This window comes from Prionailurus viverrinus, chromosome B1 (genome assembly GCF_022837055.1).
Source record: "Prionailurus viverrinus isolate Anna chromosome B1, UM_Priviv_1.0, whole genome shotgun sequence".
Lineage (NCBI taxonomy): Eukaryota > Metazoa > Chordata > Mammalia > Carnivora > Felidae > Prionailurus > Prionailurus viverrinus.
This window is the reverse complement of record NC_062564.1, coordinates 149,157,153-149,180,973: the sequence shown is the minus strand read 5'-3', so window position 1 is coordinate 149,180,973 and position 23,821 is coordinate 149,157,153. Positions and strand designations below refer to the sequence as shown.

General features: G+C 37.6%; 1 pseudogene; it reads left to right on the top strand.

The window, feature by feature from the left end:
• The first annotated feature begins 4,670 nt into the window (after nt 1-4,670).
• On the top strand, nt 4,671-23,726 carry LOC125164866 (glycine cleavage system H protein, mitochondrial-like; annotated as a pseudogene).
• Nucleotides 23,727-23,821: the final 95 nt, after the last annotated feature.

Below are 23,821 nucleotides of genomic sequence, written 5' to 3'. Positions count from 1 at the left end.
AATCCACCTTTTGAAGGAAACTTAAGTGCGTATTGCAAAGTGAAAGAAGCCTATCTGTGCATAATACATACTATATGATCCCTGCCAGATGACATTTTGAAATAGGCAAAACCATGAGATAGTAAAAAGATCAGGGTGGCCAGAGGTTCAGAGGGAGGGAGGGATTACTAGGTGGAGCACAGAGGGTCAATGAAACTATCCTGTATCATACTGAGATGATAGATAACATGTCATTAGACATTTGTTCATCAAAACTCATGGAATCTACAACATAAAAAGTGAACCCTAATGTAAACTATGGAAAACTGTTAATAAAAATGTATCAGTATTGGATCAATTGTAACAAATGCACCACAGCAATGTAAGATATTAGTTATGAGATCAATGGTTGGGGTGGGAAAGAGGACAAAGGGGAAATTTCCTTACTTTCTGTTCAATTTTTCTTTAAACCTAAGACCTTTTTTTAAGGGTCTATCAATTTTTTTAAAGATTCCTAAACATTTGTTGGTATTTTAAAATATTAGCCCAGGGGTACCTGGGTAGTTCACTAAGTTAAGCTTCTGACTCTTGATTTCGCCTTAGGTCATGATCCCAGGGTCATGAAATCAAGCCCCATGTAAGGCTTTGCACTGGGCGTGGAGTCTGCTTAAGATTCTCTCCCTCTGCCTCTCTGCCCCACTCTCACTTTTTCCATATCTCTCAAAAAAATAAAAAATTATTAGCCCACGATATTTGCAATTGATATGATTTGCTAGAAATTATCAGGCCAAGGGATAGAAAATACCTCCCCCTGGTGGTCCAGAGACAGAAAAACTAGTTAAGTGTAGTGAACCAACTCAATCTAAGGAAAAGAGAGCAATAGCTGTTTCAGGGGAACAGGGCACTTTTAGAAATAAATTTAGTCTCAAATCTGATAGCTATTCATAAAATCCAAGTTAGAACCCATGAACTCAGGAAGAAGGTTGAGGAAGGACAACACTTAAGGAAAATCAGAGAACATATGAGCAAAATAAATAAGTGATTGATGCCTTCTACAATGGGAGTGATTTGGAAAGGAGGAAACAATATTCCATAACTCCTCCAACTAAGTATCCCTTGGGTAGGAAGACCTCTGCGGGTCAGGAAAAGAAATCATCCTGGAAAAGAGCTGTAAAAATGCAGGCTCATTCTCCCAGTGAGATATTGACAGACCTCACCAGTAAACATCTAACCTAAGACATTAGGAGCCACATTCAAGAAACTCAATGGAACTAAGGAAACAGAAGTTGAACTTTTATTATTATTAACATAATTAAAACTTTAAATTTGTAAAACTAAAATCACATACCTAGCATGAAACGACTGTGTGACAGATTTTAGACCCACACATAGGACAAATAATTGCAAGAAGTATTCATTTCAGAGTAAAATTTGAGAGAAGCAAACCAAGAAACAGACCCTTAACTATAGAGAACAAACTAATGGTTACCAGAGGGGAGGTAGGTGGGGGCACCAGTTAAATAGGCGATAAGGATGAAGGAGTGCACTTGTAATGAGCACTGGGTGTTATATGGAAGGGTTGATCACTATTTTGTACACTAATTATTATTACCTGCATGGTAACTAACTGGAATTTAAATAAAAACTTTTTAAAAATTTTTTTAACTTTAAAAAGAAAGAAAAGAACTAGTTTGAATTAAACTTCCTTTAAATTTATAGCCACAAGAAAACATCACATATAAGAACATCTCAACAAGTAGTATACTTATGTCCTTTCCAGAATCTTAGTAAACATTTTTAGAACCCAAAGAGCCTACCAGTCTATTTTAGTGTCCTTGTGCATCTGAGAATAGAACAATGTGAAAAGTCATAGAAGGCAATCATGGAAGGAAGTTAGCACACTTTCTGTGTGCTAACACACATCACCTTCTGCACAGATAATCCTGCTCCTTCCCTACTACCATTCAAGGTGGATAGCCATCACTGGTTTGGGTGGACACATTCATGTTACAAATTGTATCCTCAATACCCTGGGGGTAACTGCTGAATGTCAATATGTATTTCTTTTTTTTTTTAATTTTTTTGAAGTTTATTTATTTTTTACAGACACACACACACACACACACACACACACACACACACACACACGTGTGAGTGGGAGAGGGGCAGAAAGAGAGGGAGACACAGAATCTGAAGCAGGCTCCAGGCTCTGAGCTGTCAGCACAGAGCCTGACACAGGGCTTGAACTCACTAGGCGTGAGATCATGACCTGAGCTGAAGTCAGACACTTAATCAACTGAGCCACCCAGGTGCCCCTGTCAATATGTATTTCTAAAACCCTTCATTGTCACCCTACATTCTAACCTTCTGACCTACGTTTCACTTCTTAGATTGTTGTGGTTTTTTTACAGCTGTAGCTAATCTGCAGTTAAACCCATCTATTGTTTTATAATTTTGTTGACTGACATTTTCAATTCCAAATTTCTGTTTGGCTCTTTTTGAAATCTGCTATACCATACTTATAGTTTCTTGTTTCCTGATAAGTTTTTTGAACTTTGTTTTTTTCAAAGCAAAGTATAATCCTAGTAATCTTGTTTCAACTTTGGTCTCTCCTATTTGGTTTTTCTTCTCTTTCTTACTCATGAGATCTTGCCCCCTATTGAATCAAGTTATCTTGGATAGCACGTCAGATGTTGTTTCTAAAAATTTGTGCAGAAACAATTAAAGTCAGAGAGCATTTTTGTTTGCCTCTGCCAGGAGCCCAGGGGAACGTCAGTTTGGATCATCTTAACCCAATTTTAGAGTTTGAGATTTTTCTGGTCTACTCAGATAATGGAAAGTTGGGCTTCAATTTCTCCAGAACTGACTTCCTTCTGGCTCACCCTTACTGGGCCCTAACAATAGCAGATGGTAGCTCTCTAGGGCTCCCACTTTTGGTGGGCCCTAGACTCTGACTGTTGCCCCTCAAACCTAGCAGCCCTATTGAACGTGCAGGTTGGTCACTTCCAGATTAGCCACCAGCTCCAGGGCAAAAATGATTCCAAATGTTGGACTCTCCTCTCTAGATTTCCATTCCCCTTCTGGATCTTGGCCTAGTAATTCCTCACTAGGACATTAACTCTTTGATGGTTTAAACTTTTTTCAATGTATCATTCACATGTTCAGTTTTCTCCAGCAGACAGAATCTGTCCAAACGACTTAATCTATCATTATGGAAACCAGAAATCCATTTCTGGTGTTTATTCCTAACCCACTCCACGGTATCTTTGGCAGGGAGGGCAGGGAGGGAGATCTACTAACAATCAAAAGGTGTATAGTGTTCAAGGAAGCGGCTAGTCCTGATACCTGATGGTTCCTTGAAATGAAGAATGTGAATGCTCAGCCCCTATTCTTCTAATCTGAGGCTCAGTTGCTAATTCTGATCAAGTGGGAACAATTCCACGTGGTACCTCATCCAATATCAAATGAGAAGTGATTATTCATTAGAAATATGATACATCTGGTATCTCAAATATTAAGCATTAATGGTCCCTTCTGGTCCTCAATCAGAAAAAAACTAACAAGACTTTGATAAGGAGGGTGTGTGAATTTGTATATGTACAAAATGAACTCTAAATATTACAGTAGTTATTCTGTGTACTTTGAATGCGTACATTAGTTTTCATTTTAAAAGTAAACAAAATTACACCAGGACTGTCAAAATATCCACTGTAATTTGGAGCTTGTGCACTTTCCAATAAAGAGACTTTCAGCCAGTCACCAGCTGATTCTTGTGACTTTATCTTAGAGAAGAAGCAAACAGAAAATTTTCTAAATGCAGAAAATTCTAGGAAAATCAGTTACCCAAATTTTACCATTTATGTAATACTACCATTAACACTTTCATGAATATTTTCTAGTCGCTTTTTTCTGTGCATATTTTGTGTATTTTTTTCACAAAGCTGAATTATCTCCACAGTAACATATTGTATGATATAACATGCTTTTTCCCCTCAACTATATATCATAAATATTTCCCTGTCATTATTTTGCCAAAAACTCCATATTTTTAATGTCTAAATTGTATTCCACCTTACCAATTAACCATAACTTATGTAATCAATCCTTTAACATTCTTAAAGGGATTTTGCACCTTAAGAAAATCTTTAATTATCTCTGTTACCACTATAAAAAGTGAAAATAGAATTCCCTATCACTGTGACCTTCTTTTCCTCCTTCTCCCCACCTGAAAACTGGTATCAGTGGGATGATATTTGGCCTTTTTTTCCTTCCTCCCTCCCCATGTCTGTGACATGATATATACCAAGGGTAACAGAAGAGGGATTTGGTAAGAGAAGGAAGGAAACAGAGGAGAGAGTTTTTAGGAATATTGTCAACTGAAAGACTAAGGTGTGGTCCTTTTTGACAGTGTGAAAGGTCTAGCTGGCTCATAGACCCTCACCATGAGATGAAACCCTCCTCAGTTAGCCCCATCCAGTGGGGAATCAGGTGGAACTAACAACTGGCTCTGGAAACTTAGAACAAAAAAAAAGGTGGAACCCCAGACTAAAGGAGCCTGAAGGCCATAGGATATATTTAAGTCCAAATAGGTTTTTCTCCTAGTATAAAGCAATATGGAATCATAAACGGTTATTTCCATGAGAGATGGAGGGACTCTTATCTGTGAGTAACAGACAGGGTTGACTGTACCCATGGCCCTTGTTGTAGGACTTGACTCTGACCTGAAGGACTGTTCTGTACATTCTTGTGGGTACTGTGTATGTGCTTCATCAGCTGATGTAAGATTGCTCAGTAACATACTATCTCTCCCCACCCTCTCCCACTCTGAGGGATATAGTTGTGGGGTTACAGAGAGAGAAAACTCATATTCTGTAATAACTATAGACATGTTTCTTTATCATTGTTCAAATCAGACTTTGTGTCAGCAAGCTTCTCCTAGTTAATTATCAATCATTTACCCCCTCCACGCCCCGTCTGCCCCACACACTGTAATTGCAGTCTGATTTGCTTTTCAAAGGAATGTCTCCCCACGCTAATTGAAGCTAGTTGCACCAATGCAATCCTCAGAAACATCTTAGGGAAGATTTCACACCATGCCAGGCAAGTGGCTATTAGATGGATCTGCTGAAAGTTATGAGTTTACATTCTCTTGTCTAATCAAATCTCAGTCTCTGTTCCATTACAATAGCATGCACATGTAAATTTTTTAAATCATAACAAATTATTCTAAGTACTTTAAAGAAGCCAAGTAAGGGGCACACTGTAAGTTCAGAGTATACACGTGGCATATACAAAAAAAGAAGTCATCTTACTTCATATTCTTCTTTCTGCACCCTGTTTTTGTTAATGGTACCACCATATTCCATATCGCCAAAGCTTATAACCATCATGACCCTTTATGTTTCCCTCTTCTCCTGCTAATCATATCCAATCCGAGGCCAATCACCTCCACATCTGCTTCCACCTGCTTGTAAAATCATAAAGAAAATTGCATGAGATTATCTATTTAAAAACATTCAGCAAACCCTCTAGCATATTGTAAGAATGCAATAAAGGCTGGATATTATTATTAACTATTAATTATTAATTATTAGTATTACATAAGGATTACCCTGTTTTCTGACCTGCAAGGGAAAGAGAATTTGACTGTCCACTTTCACTTTCAGAGAGAATAGGAAAGTTTCAGGAAGGTGGAAAAGAGTGCCAGCCAATAATTAACTGTGGCCTTAGAATTTGGTGAACATCCTACAGCCTGTATTTTGAAATCTATAAAACAGGGATGCCAGTTATGATTGCCCTATCACTTACAGCTGGTGTGCATAAAGTGAGATATAAATATAAAACTGTTTTTAAAAGTATAAAGTAACATATAAACATGTAGTATTATTTCCATCCTAACTATGAAATGAAAATAAGCAGGCTGGACTAGCTGATGTCCAAGATGAAACTGTAATGATTGTGAAAAGATGTTCCAGAAATGCTTATGCCAAGAGAGATTCAGTATATTGCACAATTTTCATTTCACAGGAACAATGCTTTGCAGACCTGACAATGAAGGAGTGACTATAAACAGCCAAGAACTCTGTTCCATAGTAGAAATGATCACTCTTCACAAAAGGAAAACCTAATCACATTTATTTTTTTCATTTCCTCTTTTTTGTAAAGAAGGTTTTGGTTGCAGCCATATGTTGAGAACTGAATCAAGATGAAGAGGAAGAATTAAACTTTTTCTTTTTCAGTATAAACAGGTTTTTTCATGTTTTAAAATGTTTTGGAAAAAAATTTAGACTTAGAGAAGAATCACAGAGTGAGTTTCCATATATTCTTCAACCAGGTTCATATAACATCTTACACACCTATGGTATGATTTTAAAACTAAGAAATTAACATTAGTACAATATTATTAACTAAACTACAGACTATTTGGGCTTTATCAGTTTTTCCACTACTGTTCTTCTTCTGTTCCAAGATCTAATTCAAATCCCACATTTCATTTCGTTGTCATGTTTCCTTAGCTTCTTCCTATAGGGGCAATTCCTTAGGCTCTCCTTGTCTTTAATAACCCTTTGAAGTGTATTGGTAGGTATTTTGTAGACTATCCTTCAACTCGGTTTTTTCTGATGTTTTCTTGTGATTAGATTGAGGTTATAATTTTTTAAGTTTTTTTTTTAATTCCAGTATAGTTAACATACAGCTTTATATTAGTTTTAGGTATTCAATACAGTGATTCAACAATTTCTATACAGTCAGTGCTCATCACTGTAAATGTACTCTTAGTCCCCTTCACCTATTTTACCCATCCCCCAACGCACTTTGCCTCTGGTAGGTGCCAGTTTGTCCTCTATATTTAAGAGTCTGTTGTCCTGTTTGCCCCCTTTTTTCCTTTGTTCGTTTATTTTGTTTCTTAAACTCCACACACGAGTGAAATCATATGGCATTTGTATTTCTCTGAATCACTTATTTCACTTGGCATTACACCTTCTAGCTTCATCCATATTGCTGCAATTGGTAAGATTTCATTCTTTTTATGGCTGAATAATACTCCATTTCATATATATATATAAATATATATATCATATATATAAATGTATATCATATATATATCATATATATAAAAATATATATCATATATATAAATATATATCATATATATAAATATATATCATATATATATAAATATATATATATGTGTGTGTGTGTGTGATATATATCGCATCTTTTTTATCCATTCATCTATTGATGGACACCTGGTTTGCTTCCATAATTTGGCTATTGCAAATAATGGTGCAATAAACATAGGGGTGCATGTATCTTTTCAAATTAGTGTTTTTGTATTCTTTGGGTAAATACACAGTACTGAAATCACTGGATCATATGGTAATTCTATTTTTTAACTTTTTAAGGAATCAGATTGAGGTTATAATTTTGAGGAAGAATACCACAGAAGTGATATGCCCCTCTCAGTGCATCTTTCAGGGGGTAAATGAAATTAGTATGTCTCATGTAATGTTGAACTGGTGTCTGTTAGGTTTCTCCACCATAAATATACTATTTTTCCCTTACCAAATATTGGGGGGAGATGATTTTAGGCTATCCAAATATCATCTTTTTCTGTAAAAGTTTGACCCACTAATTTTAGCATTTATCTGTGGATCTCTCCTACAGTAACAATTACTGTGGGATTCTAATGGAGAATTTCTATTTCCCCCATTTCTTCTCCATTTTTTAATTGGAATTCTTACATAATTCTTTTCTCCCCCAAATAAACTTTATTTGCTATGTCACCAATAGCAATCATTCTTCAACTTTTCACATGGTTTATGATCCAAATATCCTGACCATGTTATGGAGTTATCATGAGAATTGAGTAAGATAGAACATATACAGGATAAGACGCAATGGATATGAGTTCCTTCTCTTCCACTACCCATTGCTTAATTCCTAGATGACTCCAATGTCTTAGCCATCCAGTTGGCACTCAGTCAGCCATAATAAACAAAACTTTTTATTATTAACTTTGCATACGTGTAACCAGACCAAATAGACTATAAGGCCCCAAGATGAGCAAATAGATTTCCACATGGTCACACAGACTCACAGCACTAGTACCATATACCGTATAAAGACAATCTAAAAATGCATTAAATGAATGGGTGATTGGGTATTTGATGAATGCTAAGAGGAGAGATACAAATGTTAAGGGCTTTAAATAAGAATCAGTTTAAATATTCTTCCCTAGTTCATGACATTCTTCCCTATCTCTCTCTTGTGTCTTTTGCTTCTAGATAGATTTAAATTTCAATGCCAATAGATCTCTACTTCATAATTCATTCATGTCCCTTGTTAAGCCATCAGAGCTTCTTCATATATCCAAACATCTGAGAAAATCACCCTAATTTTAAAACAGGTGAAGGATGAAAATGGACAATTTAAAAAGATGAGCCAGAAACAGACAATAAATGCATGAAAGAGAAAGTTTAACCTCAAAAATTGAACTTCAGCAGGTTCAAATAAAAACAAGCTACTGTTTTTGCCTTATCAGATTAAGAAAAGACATTATATCAGTACATCTCAAGCTTTAATGTGTGTTCAGATGACCAGAAGATCTTGTTAAAGCTTAGATCCTGATTCACTAGGGCACAAAAAGAGTCAGAGAGGCTACATTTCTTATTATCTCCAAGTGATGCCAGTGTTGCTGAAGCTGGGGACCACACTTCCAATACTCAGGCAATCTCCAACCATAATGATAAGTATTGGTGAAAATATCTGGTGCTGCGTGTAACTGATTCTGCTGTAAATCAGTGCAACCGTTTTGCAAAGTAGTCTGGCTATGTAACTTACACCAATGCTTGCTGGCCCTGGCTGTATATTAAAATTTCCTGGTGAACTTTACAAGGTATCTATGCCCAGATCCCATTCCAGACTAATTAAATCAACATCTCTGGGAGCGGGGCCTAGTAGTGAGTATTTTCATTCAAAGGAAAATGAATATTTTACTGAATAGATAAAATTGTGATTATGTGGATATTTAATGAAATAATGAAATATAAAAGGAAGTGTTAAAAATACAATGTAAGAAAATGCTTACAATATAATACTGAATTTTTTTTCATCTTTATGGAGGTTAATTAACCTATAGAATTGTAAGATATTTAGAGTGTACACTGGTAATTTAGTAGACATATACATTTTGAAAAAATTCCCCCCATCTAGTTAATTACATCCATTACCTCGCATATTTATCTTTTTCTTTCTTTCTTTCTCTCTTTCTTTCTTTCTTTCTTTACTGCCTTCTTTCTTTCTTTCTTGAGAATGGTTAAGTGTTACTCTCTTAGCAAATTTCAACTATATAATATAGTGTTATTAACTATAATCACCATGTTTTACATTAGTTGATCAGATCTTATCCACCTTTAGAGCTGAAAATTAGAACACTTTTACTAAACGATCTTATTTTCCCCAACCCCCAGGCCCTGGCAACTACTTTTCTACTCTGTATATGAGTTTGACTTTTTTTTAAACTCCACATGTAAGTGATACCATGCAGGATTTGTCTTTCTCTGTCTGACTTATTTCACTTAGCATAATGCCCTCCTGTTCATCCATGTTGCCAGTGGAAGGAGAGAAGGATTTCTTTATTTCTCATGGCTGAATAATAGTCCAGTGTGTGTGTGTGTGTGTGTGTGTGTGTGTGTGTGTGTAGCTCACATATTCTTTATTCATCCATCCATTGATAGACAATATAATGCTAAATGACACAAACTATATGGTAGTATAATATTAATTATTGATTAATTCAACAGCTTCATTATTTAATGCCTATATGTGCCAGGTGCTATTCTTTTTTTTTAATTAAGGGTTTTTTTTTAATGTTTGTTTATTTATTTTGAGACAGAGAGGGAATGGAAGAGTGAGGGCAGAAGGGACAGAGAGAGAGGAAGAGAGAGAATCCCAAGCAGACTCAGCACTGTCAGCACAGAGCCCCGATGGGGGGCTCCATCCCATGAACTGTGAGATCATGACCTGAGCCAAAATCAAGAGCCAGATGCTTAACTGACTGAGCCACCCAGGTGCCCCAGAGCAGGTACTTGGAATAATCTGGTAAATAATACAAAAATCCTTTTCCTTAAGAATCCTACATTCTATGTATTATGTATACAAAGATAAAAGTAGAGACAGTGAAATGTGAGTAAAAATTAGTTGTAAACAATCTTTTTCTCCTTTAAACATTCTGGAAGCTTCATGTTTCAAATCAGATAAAAATAGGCATTTCCCTTTAATATATTATCCACATGAGATCAAGATTATTTAGCATTCTAAGAGTAACAGTTTATTGAAAGAGTTAAATTAAGCCTTCTCGACGATTTCAAACTCATGCTTCCTTTTTTTGATGATTGCTTTTCTATGGCTAGAAATTTTCTCATTTCCCTAGTTTATTCTGATACTGACATGGATCTTGGACTCCCTCTGCTGACCAAATGGTATCAGAGAAGACTGAATGGAGAACAATCCTGGAAAATCACAAAAGGGCAGTAACCTCTGAATGCACTTCTCCCTCATTCACTCAATCCAAGCACACTTACTGAATGCCTATTATGTACTGGCTAGGTACTGGAAAAAACCAAAGAAATAAGATACTATACCTGTCCTTGAAATTCTCCTATACTTTTCTTCAGGAAATTACCAATCCCAGATTTCTTGGACAAGGCTCAAGAAAAAGCATCCACTCTCTGCCTAGAAAGATGATTGGTATGTATTCATGCTGGGCTATGACAATAACTTACATCTTTGCGAAAATCAGGGAAATCCTTCCACAATACCCTCTAGAAGATACTGAAATATTTATTCTTCAATTTCCCTAAATAATGGCAGTCAGCATGAAGTAAGAGACCTAGACACTAGAGGAGAAAAGTGAAACAAAGCCATGAGAAGTTTGGGGTAAAATGCGGTCGGTCGTCCCAAGAAAAACTTGGGTACATTCTTTTTTTCTTAACTTAGACATAAAGATTTGCATCGTTGCAAGACTAAAAAAATTCACACAACTAAAATTCTTACCCCCTTCATTACATGACCACTAGTTACTGATTTGAAGTTTGGAGTAAAAAAGTGGTCAGTTGTCCCAAAAACTTGGGTACATTCTATTTTTCTTAACTTAGACACAAAGATTTGCATCGTTGCAAGACTAAAAACTTTCACAAAATGAAAATTCGTACCCCCTTCATTACATGACCACTAGTTACTGATTTGAAGTTTGGGGTGCACATACATGATATTCCAGGAATCACATTCCTGAAATGAACATTCCTTACAATTGACATTTTAGCCACAAATGCCCACAGCAAACTCTGCTTAAACACCTACTAGTGAGTGAATACAAGTTGCAAACTCACTGTTTTTCATCCAAGGAGTTTGACCCTTTAGAGCTGTGATAGTATAACAATTACAAAAACATGAAAAACTACAGATGAATGAATTTTAGACTAACTAAAGGTATTAAAACATTTCAATAACAATGAGCACTTGGTGTTATATGTGATGACTCAATAAATTCTACTCCTGGAACAATGATTACACTATATGTAACTAACTTGGATTTAAATAAAATAAATTAAAAATAAAAAAATAAAAGAGATGAGTGCTCTTATAAAAGAGGTCCCAGAGAGTTCCCTACCCCTCCACCTGTGAGGACACAATGAGAAGATGCCAGCTGTGAACCAGGAAGAGGGCCCTTATCAGAAAAGGCAACCATGCTGGCCCCATGATCTCAGATTTCCCACCTCCAGAACTGTGAGAACTAAATTTCTGGTGTTTTTATTTAAAAACAAAACTCCAACTGGGGCACCTGGGTGGCTCAGTAGGTTAAGCCTCTGACTTCGGCTCAGGTCATGATCTCACACCTCGTGAGTTTGAGCCCCGCCTCAGGCTCTGTGCTGACAGCTCAGGGCCTGGAGCCTGCTTCGGATTCTGTGTCTCCCTCTCTCTGCCCTTGCCCCACTCACACTCTGTCTCTCTCTGTCTCTGAAAAATAAACAAATATTACCAAAAAAAAGTTTTAAAAAACTCCAATAACTTGTCACGACTTTTTTTTTTAATTTTTTTTTTAACGTTTATTTATTTTTGAGACAGGGAGAGACAGCATGAAAGGGAGAGGGTCAGAGAGAGAGGGAGACACAGAATCCGAAACAGGCTTCAGGCTCTGAGCTGTCAGCACAGAGCCTGACACGGGGCTCGAACTCATGGACCGCGAGATCATGACCTGGGCCGAAGTCAGATGCTTAACCGACTGAGCCACCCAGGCGCCCCGTCACGACTTTTTGAATAAAATCTTTGGCCTTGGATTTAAAAGTCTCTACTAGGCCACCTGGGTGGCTCAGTTAGCTGAGCATCTGACTTCAGCTCAGGTCATGATCTCATGGTTCATGAACTCGAGCCCCACATCAGGCTCGCTGCTGTTAGTGTGTCAGTGCAGAGCCTGCTTAGAATCCTCTGTCCTCCTCTCTCTGCCCCCCCCCCCAGTTTGCTCTCTCCCAGAAACAAATAATTTTTTTTTAAAGTCTCTGCTAATTGGTTCTGCCCAACAGAAGGCCTCATTCTCCTTCAAACCCACTGTACTGCATTAGTTTTAAGTATAACTTTACTTGGCCTAAGCCTTTTTGTTGTTGTTGTATTGTGGGGGGCTGGGCCCCGGTGCCAGGCTGAGACCGGGTCGAGCAACGTTCCCTGTTGACTCAAGCCAACCCGGTGGTTCCCCCTCCCATTCCCTCACTTTCAAGGGCATACGAAAGCCTTGTCAAGGCTGAGAAAGTTAATTCCTGAAGCCTGTGGTCTGCAGGTGTTGGCAGTAATGCTACCTCCCTTTTTCTACCCCGAGTCAGATAGAAACAAACATGGGAACTGTGTTTTGCTAGCAATCTATCAACAAGGTCTTGTGACCCGTTCACAAAGTTCGCAAGGTATACAGAACTAAATGTTTTGGCTGGCAGTGATCATGTGAAACCTGTTTATTCTTAGAATGACCTGATCCATAAGAGTCTTATATTATAAAAGATTGTGCACAGCAACAATAAAGCCGTCACTTGGGCCATCAGCCCAGGGGACCCTCCTGTTCCCAAACTTTCTCTTCTCTCTTTTTTTCTTGCATTCCCCTACCCTCAGGACCCTGACCTCGGTGATTGTCGCAACATTGTATGGTAACAGAATCTTGTAATGGAGATGGGAAAACCCTATGGGGGTATTTTGGCAATTTTTTTCAGGCATTTTTAACTGTCATATGATTGAAACTGCTATTGATGTGTAGTGTCAAGGGACAGTCCTGCTAAATGTTGTGCAACACATGAGCATGTGCCAAACAAGGAAGATTGGGCTCACATCCTACATGACTTCCTAACATCCCACCAGATTTTCATGGAAGTAAATAAAATAATTTGTATATCTGAGCCTAGGATTCAACTCTTTTTGATATATAACATAACGTGTTTTTTGCACAATGTTAATATACACAGAATATTTTAGGCCAGCACCTTCCTCTTAATCATGAAAATATCATGCTTTAAAGAAAATAGTATGCTTTGGTTTTGTTCAAATTTTTTCAAAAGTTGCTAACCATTGTAGAAAATCTTGTCTCGAAATGCAAGCATGCAAACCCATGTTCCACACTTGTACCATCTGCATTTGTAGCTGCAAATATTTGGTGCTTACAAATATTTTACAGTGAAGATTTGAGACAAATATTAATATTAATTGATATACATGAAATGTAAACATCTCATCACATTGTATTAATAATCATATTACTTTAATTTTGTGGTGTAATGGTTTCTTGTTACGTATGTTATGAAAATTAAACTTGAAACTTTTTCTTGAAACTGCTTGCTATTCTTCAATCTCACTTTCTATCCAACCCTTCATCCCCCAGAGATTTGCCACAAAACTTCTGTATTGTCCCTTGAATTGCTATTTCTTTTTTTCAATAGATCTCTAATTTCCTGTTGATTATCAAAGCAGATGGTCTCTGTAGTCCCTGTGGATATTCAAGACAGAATGTACACCTCAACTTGTGGTTTCAAGATAGAATTTATTTACTGCAATATTCTGTCTCGTCCATCCCAGGCAACACAGGGAATTACCTCGACACACACTGATAGGTAAGATCCAGCTCATTTGCAAGAATACCATACTTCCTCATTTTCTCACATCAACAATCTATAATTTGTCTGCCATGTTATCTGTGCTGCAATTAAGGTGATTTCCCTCCTTCTCTCATCACATATAGACAGGTCTAGTCTGCCATTACTCACCCTAGCACTAGTTTTTATTCTATGTTCACTGTACCTCTGCTCTTTCATTTTCCTCTACTTCTTGTTCAACGTGGCTTCTAATCTTACTTCCTCGAACTTCTATCTTAGTTGTTACAAGTGGTTAAACATCTGACTACTTCATTTTGGCTACTTGTGTAGTCGTGCTGAAGGATTATGTATTGAAATGCACTGCTTATTATATCTTTCTTTCTCCTTTAAATTATGGTAAGAACATTATATTTATATTTAAAGTAATTTCATTTTTAAATTGCTTGTGCATGTACATTATGGAATGAATTTAATTTCAGAAAAGGAAATATGTGTTATAAGAAGAGGGCTTCAGGTCTGAAAAGAACAACAGGTTTACACTGGTTGCCACTGCCGACCCTTATTAGACACCTATCCCTCCTCTCTGTCCTGTGGTCCCATCTGCCCTTCAGGGCTCATTCAAGGGGATTTGAAATTCGGTTTTTGAAACTTCTCTTGCCTGTGAAGATCTCTTCTCTGAAATACTACGGCTCTATTTACTATAAATAGTTGGATTTTAATCTCACACTGTCTTGAACCACCACTGCTGATCATTGGTGTGTGTACATGTGTGCATTATTCTCTCCAACTAGACTCTTAGCTTATAGAAGGCAAAATTATTTGTCATGCCCTACACCCCCCTAGCACTATATTTAGCACAGAGTTGGAACTCAATAAATTCTGGTAGAATAAATAAACTAACTTCTAAACTGTACATGGTAGCATAGTTCTTGGCATATCCCTCTGCTATAACACTTATAAAACCAAATTAGTTCTTTATGTTTGACTCTCTCACAAACCGTTAGCTCCTTGCAGAAAGGGACTGTGATTAGCCAGCTTCATAATCTCAGCATCAGAACACACTGACTAGTTCACAGAAACCATCCAGTGAGCGTTTGTGAATGACCAGATGATGCTTTAATTGAATCCATGAAACGGATTCTGGTGTAACTAACTGTAGATTATGTGGAAACAACTGAATGAGAATGAATGCAATTAAGGTGACTGCCATAAAGGAAATCCTAGAATGGAGCTTCCCAGAATTTTATCTTCATATTCACAGTACCATTTTGTCAAGATATCATGTCTAGTTTTCAATCCTTTCCTCAGCAGGAGTTTTCTCTACAAGGGAATTCTTTGAAAGAAATCTGAAAGAAAAGAGAGGCAAAGAAAAGGATAAAGCCCATCCCCAGGTTGGAAAGCTTTTCTCCTCATTTGAATATGAGAGGAATTGTATTTTGTAGAGTTTTGGTGGGACTAAATTTTGTAGTGTTAAAAATAATCCTAAATGTCTGAACAAGTTTATTCTGACAGTCATAACCCCTTCTGGGAGCTTCAAAATGCCTACCAGGCCTATATCCCCTTCCAAAGTCTTCCTTAATCATGCTTTACTCCTTTCACCTTGCTTCCTTCCCTGGACACCACTTATTGGACTAGGGGTGGGTTCTTTTTTCTGGCCAGAGTCTATGAAAGTGACTTGAGTCAAAAGCTCTGCCCAATGAAGACCTCCTATATGTAGAGATGACTAGTTGAATCAGGTCCTCCCAGGAAATCTACCCTGGACACTTAGGAGACGCAGTTAGTAACAGCTGAATCATTCAGTGCAGCACAGGCAATAGCTGTGTCTCCCTACAGGTGACTGCCACTAAAAGAGAGAGCTAGAGTGCCCTAAAAGTCTTGAAGCTGCCAGCAGATGCCAGAGCAATTACAAGGTACAGGATGACATCCCATCTCCATGAGCCCTGAAAATGCATCTGTTCCTCTTTTGCTTTCATTGATTAAGAAGCATATTTCATTCTTATGGTTTATGACAGTGAGAGCCACAGACTTTACACTGTAGTAAGCTCTGGGACAGAGCAGAAAGACAATTCAGCCACTTATCCAACACACTACAGTGAAACGCTCTTAAGAGTTAGAGCAGGCATCAAAAGCCACAAGGCCTACCCAAGCAAGGCAGATAACATACACTAGGGAAGACAGCCAGGTATAGACGATAAGGAGATACTTGCTCTGATGCACCCCAGTTTTGGTCACTGTTATCATTTGGAAGGATAGATGCTATTTGCTAGAACTTCCAACAATGCATGTCCACCTAGCACATCTCAAGAGCCCATTAATATTCATTATTATTGGTTTATATCATTTATAATCATTATCAACAGTCAACTTCCACAGACATCATCTGGAGAAATGAAACCACGTGGCAACTTTACATTTTATAATTCCTTAATATATATTTATCTAACAAATATTTTTAGGTCATGCTCTTTAAAACACAGTGCCAGTTTTAATTAAATCACAAGAACCCTAAAATTTAAGGTACGCTGACTCTACTGGTTTACTTTCTGTTAATGCTCATTTCTTTGGTTTTTGGGGAAAGATGGCCTACCCATTTCTTGGTTTTTCTAGCCTATATTTTCCCTGGGTAATTACCCCCAGAGACACCTTCAGAAATTGCCTATCAGACATAAATGTAGATTGAACATAATGTGATTTTCTCTGAGTCTTTAATCAGAGACTGCCAGTCTAACCAGCCCTTCCAAAACAAATCAGTAAGTTTTGTTGCCTTGAAGGATTGGAAAAATAATGAAGTTCAGCTAAGAAATGAGTGAGAAGACCATACTGAAAAAAGCAGTTTGGCAACACAACACACACATGTGCAGAACACTTACACCAATACTTACAACTCCACACTTTAGTGCAGTAGAAACTGTCTTGTTTTGTTCTGTTTTCTCAAAAAATTGTAGAGGAACCCATTACCAAAATCAAAGTAATTAAGGCAAGGGTCTAGGCTTCCTTATGTTTTAACAACTACTATGAATTAATATTGTGAATTAATAGTATGAATCAACATCCAAAGCACATTAAAATGTCAAAGTAACTAATGTTGTATTAATATAACCCATTCAGGCCTAATTTCCTGTGGAGGAGCAGTGTGATAATAGCATGTGTGAATTTGGGAATCAGACTGACCTGGATTCAAATTCTGACATGCTTTTCAGATATGTATCTTTGGAATGTTCCTTAGCCTTTCCGAGCCTGTGTTATCATTTCTAAAGATGATGACAATAACGCTTACTTTATAAAGCTGATATGAGTATTACATGAAATAACATAGAAAAGTGTCTGTCCATTGTCTATCGTTTAGCAGACATTTAATAAAATGTTACTTTCTTGTTTCCACCCCATCTTCTCCTAGGGGGATGGAAGGATCAATCTGGTTGCACACAGATATGAGAAGATACAAGGAGAGGTGACTCGAATGTACTTAGACACGATACTGAGGACGAAGGATCTTTGCCCTATGCCTTGAGTAAATGCAGGTCTATCCTTTCCCTTCATCTCAGACAGATCTGTCTGCAGTGGCCAGAGTGGCTGGATATTAGTTCATTTATTCAAAAAGTCATTTTTTTAACAAATATTGAAGCAAACCCTATTAAGTCAAGCTACATGTCTACAGTGGGAGAGCTGTGGGTTTTGGACCCAGACTAAACTGGAAATTTGATTCTACAGTTTACCTGCATGGCCATGAGCTCCTTGATGCTTATTTCTATATCCAAACAACAGGGATCATAACAATACCTGCCTTCTGGGGTTCTTGCGAAGAATAAATATAGTAATATGGAAAAGTACAAGGCATAGAGTAAAAGTAGAATCTAATAGATTGTTGTCCCCTGCCCCCCTCATTCTGTGCTAGATTTTATTACATCCTGGAAAGCACAGCACAACCAGTCAAGGATAAATACATCCTGCTGGTTAGAGGAGCAAATAACCTGTGATTCATCATGTGTACTTCCTCTATTATTTTTGCCTGCAGTTATGTATCTCTTTGCACTTCTGTGTTTCAGCCAGAAATGCTGAGACAACAGAAGGAGAGCAACAGGATCTTTGTCTTGTCTAAATAAGAAATCCTAGCTGCTTTCTGGAAAAAGTCGTTCTTACACTTGCAGATCAGTCGGTTTAGAGGCCAACATCAACCAAACATTACCTTGATCCATCTAAAACTCAGTAAAATTCTCCAAACTCTTCATCCCTATGAAGACTCCTATGGTCAGGAAACTTTTGAAAAAAATTTAATTATGTGACCCAACATTCTCATACACCCTGTGAAACACAGGGTCTCAGTGTCACAGTAAGATTCCTCAATTCCTGCTGTAAACCACATCTGCCTAGAAACAGTTGAAATCACTTCTCAGAAATTTACTTCTCTGTAACCCAAATTAAAATTAAATCTGAAATAAGTAGTTGTGTGCGCCATAAGTCTTCATATCCATTATGTAATCCATAATGCTCCATTCCTTGGGCTTATCAGAGAATGAGCTCCTCCACACAAGTGAATTTTCAGGTGGATCCACTTCCTGCTCTACTCATCTCAACTAATTGAGAAATGAGTTTTGGAAAATGGAGAAATGTGAAGAAGGGGCAAAGTTCCACCTTTCAAATTCAAAGCAGTGTGGATAGGCTTTTGAGCTAGAAATTTTTGTGGCTTATTAGTCTATAGTTATTGACCTAAAACTGAAAGATTTTAAAGAATTTGGTCTTAGGAGTCTCCAGGGCACGTGTGAGCCTTTAGAATGAGCTAATAAGATAGTACACCTGGGTGACTCAGTTGAGCACCCAGGTCTTGATTTTGGCTCAGGTCATGATCCCAGAGTCATGGGATCAAGCCCAACGTCGGGCTCTGAGCCGAGCATGGAGCCTGCTTCAGGTTCTCTCTCTCCCTCTCTCTCCTTCTGCCCTCTCCTCTGCTTGTGTTCACTCTCCTCTCTAAAACAAATTAAAAAAATTAAAAAATAAAAAATAAAATAAAATAAATGAAATGAAATGAAATAAATAAAATAAAATAAAATAAAATAAAATAAAATAAAATAAAATAAAATAAAATAAAAAATAGAATGTATCAGTAAGGGACTCAGAACAAAGAAAACAGGGAATTTGCCGACATGCTTGCTCTAGGTTCCAATTTTAAAGGATGGGGGAGTAAAAAAAGGCCTCATCATTTTCTTCTGGTTTGTTAAGCCAGCTCTGCAGGGAAGGAAAGGAGATCATAATTCAAGCCCAGAGCTCTTTTTATCTACCAGAATATTGCTGTGCGTGCCCTCGAAAGTGATAAGGATAAAGAACCCCAACACATTCCATTATTTTAGAGGCAAAACATCTGTAATTTGACCTCTCTAGATGAAAAGATAAAAACATTACCTGACCTAATTATAATGGTACAATGACCATTACAAATGTGCATTCCTATTTTAACAGCGGCTTCTCAAGCATTATGAAACATTAGATTCTCTGTCCTCAGGCTATGTTTTTTATGTTTTGGCTTTGTTTGTATTTTACCTTTGTTCTTGTTCTCAGCTATTATTTCTGGTCACTATAAAGGTTTCTAAAACTGGAAATAATCTCTCCATTCCTTCTGAATTTCTTATGATCTAAAAATGATAAAATGATGATGTTTATTTGAACTGTAACTCAAATTAGAATAAAAAGGAACTAAAAGTATCTCTTGGAAGGACATGAGCTTTAGCACTATGTGCTGTCTGGGTGGCTTTGAAGAATTTTTTGCTTATTTCTGAGTTCTTGAATATGCTATAAATAGCTGCATTTAAAGATAATGACACTTAGGGTGCCTGGGTGGCTAAGTCAGTTAAGCGATTAAGCGTCTGACTTCAGCTCGGATCATGATATCACGGCTCATGAGTTGGAGCCCCACATAGGGCCTTGCACTGACTGCTCAGAGCCTGGAGTCTGCTTCAGATTCTGTGTCTCCCTCTCTCTCTGCCCCTCCCCTGCTCACACTCTCTCAAAATTAAATAAACGCTAAAAAAAGTTTTTAAGAAATAAAGATAAATGACACTTGAACTAGTGAGGTATAAATCCACTGGATAAATATTATGCTACCCTTTGCTTGATCCCTTTAATTCTCTCACATCCTACATCTACTCTGTAAATTCTATAAGGTTTACCTCGAAAAATATCAGAGTCTAGCCATGTTTCACCGCTTTCACTGCTACTATTATGATCCAAGACACCACCATCTCTTGCCTGGATTACTGTAGTCTCTCCTAACTTGTCTCTGTGCTCCTGCCTTTGGCCCCTTTCAGTCTCTTGAACCTGGCCAGAATTGTCCCATTACAAGATCAGATCACGTCCCTCCTCTGCTCAAAACCTCTCCCTGGTTTCCTACTTCACTTGGAGTAAAAGCCAAAGCCCTGACCGTGACCTATGAGATCCTACCTGATTTCATCTCTCACAACTCTGTCATTCAGCCCTCACTGGGTTCATTCACCAATCTTTACACACATCTGGAACATTCTGTCTGTGCACAGGCTGTTCCTCTTCCTAGAATGGACTTCTCCCTCATTTCTTTCTCATGTGGTCTCTTCACAATGAGTCCTTCCATGGCCACCCTACCTAAAGTTTCAACACACACTCCTAACAATTTCTATGCCCCTTTCCTGCTTAATTCTTTCTCCTTGGCACTTACCAGACTACACATGTTACCTATCCACCTTGTTTACTGACTCTCTCCCCCACTAGTAGGTGAGCTCCATGAGGGGGTTTTGTCAGATTTGGTCACTTTGGTACCTCAGTGCCTAGAACAGTGCCTGGTACACATTAGATGCTCAATTGTTGAATGCGTGAGCAATTTCAACCTCTCATTTAGGCTGCAATGAAATTCAAACATCCAGTTAATAATAATTCATTTTTTATGTTCAGCTCCTTTTCATAGAGAAATGTTAAATGTTTGGTACAATTTGGCTCCAGCTTCAGACAGATCAGCATTAAATCCAGATTGCCACTTACTAGCTGTGTGACTTTGGGCAAATTACTCAATCCCACTGAACTCAGTTTCTTCATCTATAAAATGTTGACAATAATAGTATCTGCCTTATGGAGTTGTTATAAGTAAAAATGAAATAAACATCCAGGGCCTTGAACATAGAAAAGACTTAATAAATACAATCTATTCTTCTCATATACATTAGTTTTTTAATGTATGTATCCAAGTATAGGATTTTTACACCTTCGAGAAAAAAAAAGATTCAAAAGCTAGGATAAAAGTTTTCATTTTCATGGTATCAGCCTTTGGCTATAAGTAACTTATATGCAAACAAAAAAAAAAGAAAGAAAGAAAGAAAAAAGAAAAAGAAAAGGAGCTAATTTGCCTCACTGTTCTCCTAGGCAGTTATTACCTTATTCATTTTCTTAAAGGAAAAACCAAGGTTCAGTATGTTTGGCATCATGATCATATCACATCCTATCAATTGGATACATTTTTCACTAGATTCCCAAGTATCACTTAACTTCTGCCAATCTGCTTGTCTCTCACCTTCAATGCAACCAGTTCATTTCTTTTCACTGGTCATTCCTTCAATATGGAAAGGTCTTTCACCTTATTACTGTCAGTCTGTATTCTTTATCTGCAATCTTAGAGGTTTTTTAATGTTTATTTATTTTTGAGGGGGGGAGGGGCAGAGAGAGAAGAAGACAGAGAAGCCCAAGCAGGCTCCCCACCGTCAGTGCAGAGCCCCCAACACATGAACTGTGAGATCATGACCTGAGCTGAAACCCAGAGTCAGACGCTTTACAGACTGAGCCACCCAGGTACCCCTGCAATCCTAGTTTTAAAACTCACTCTCTGCAAGACTGCTTCTATAATTCTCTCCCATTCTAATAACCTCCTTATATGACATCCCTTTAACATTTATGCTACACCAATAATTTGCATTATTTGCATGCTTGCAATGTACCAGACACTGTTCATTTACTCCTATGTAGATTCCTTTATTGGAATTGCCCAAGACACACAGCTAGAGAATTATGAATCTCTATCCTAGCCTGACCATGCTGACCCCAGAGCCCACGTTGTTAGCAATTAAGCACTCTGTACCTTATCTTCTTTTACATGATAAGCCTTTTCATAATAAGGCTAATTCATGTATCAGTGTCAAGTATGGTGTCTTTAACTAGACTATGACATTTTTGAGGAACAGGAGCTTGGGTATCTCTTTATTGTCATTAAATTTAATATGATATTCTGTTTGCAGTAAGCCTTTAATAAATCTTCTTCAACAAACTGAGTAACTGACTAGCACGGGATATGTTTCCTGACTTGCTTTCTAATTATATACACCAGAGACTTCTTCTGAGCAGGGAGAAAAATTGCCATTTCTACAGTAAAACTGACTCTGATGTCATTACATAAGGTCAATGTGTGAAGACCTGAAGTCATTCTGTATTGACTTGTGGTCAACTCTCCCATTCTTCCAAAAGTCCTTGTGAAGTGGGTTTATAATGGCTATCACCTGGCAGGTAATAATCCAGAAGAGAAACAAATGAATCATCATTTTCATATACAAAGCAAGCTGGTGTTACTTGGCAAGCTGCCAAGAACTGCTGTATCCGTTGCACATACTTCTGCTATAAACTCCCATGTTTGCAAAGGATCAATGCAAATTTATTCACGGTCAGTCCAGGTATGTGACTTTGGAATCCACCATGCAGAGAAGGCAAAAGGGATAGAAAATGAGCTCAGCGTGATTCTACGTGTATACAAAGTATAACAGCAAGAAATCACTGTGAAATATAAAGCCTTTATATGAAAGACATCTTAACTTACATATTTTTTAATGTCTATCAAAAGAATTTACATCAAACATGGCAAGAAATTAATCTGTATGCTATATAAAGTGTTGCATAATAAATGCTCCTTGCACTGGGTGTTGTATGGAAGCCAATTTGACGATAAATTATGTTACAAAATTTAAAAAATAATTAAAGAAATAAATGTTTCTTGATATATAGAAATACAAGTTAATAACATCAATTTCCTGTGGCTAATAAGCAAAAACATGAATACAAAAAGTGGAAATATGGTGGTAAATAAATAGGTGAGGAAAATATTTAAAGTTGATAGCGATCAAAGAAATGTAAATTAAAACACCTCTGCGAACAGGGGGAGCGGTGCTGGGCGTGCAGGCCCAAGCCTGCCTCCAGGGCGCAGCCTCTGCACCACCACACCCTTTCTTGCCCTGGCCCTGGGGGCTGAGGGTCGGCGCTTTCCGAGGACGCTGCAAGCTCTGCTCTCCCCGCGTAAATTGACAGACAGACATGAATGGATAACAACAGAAAAATGGTATCAGAACAGTGGGAATCAGCAATTTTGCACAGGAAGCTTTGGGAGAGGTTGTTTACTGTAGCCTGCCTGAAGCTGGGACCACACTGAACGAACAAGATGAGTGTGGTGCATTGGAATGTGTGAAAGCTGCTAGTGAACTCTATTCTCCTCCATCAGGAGAAGTAACTGAAATTAATGAAGCTCTTGAGGAAAATCCAGCACTTGTCAACAAATTTTGCTATCAAGATGTCTGACTGATCAAGATAACACTCAGTAATCCTACAGAACTGGTGAGACACATGTAAAATCTATTGAGTAGTGAAAATGGAACCCCTAAATAAACTAGCATCAAACAACTTAATCTAGCATAGTTGTTTTAAATTAGTGGTGCATAGAGGAT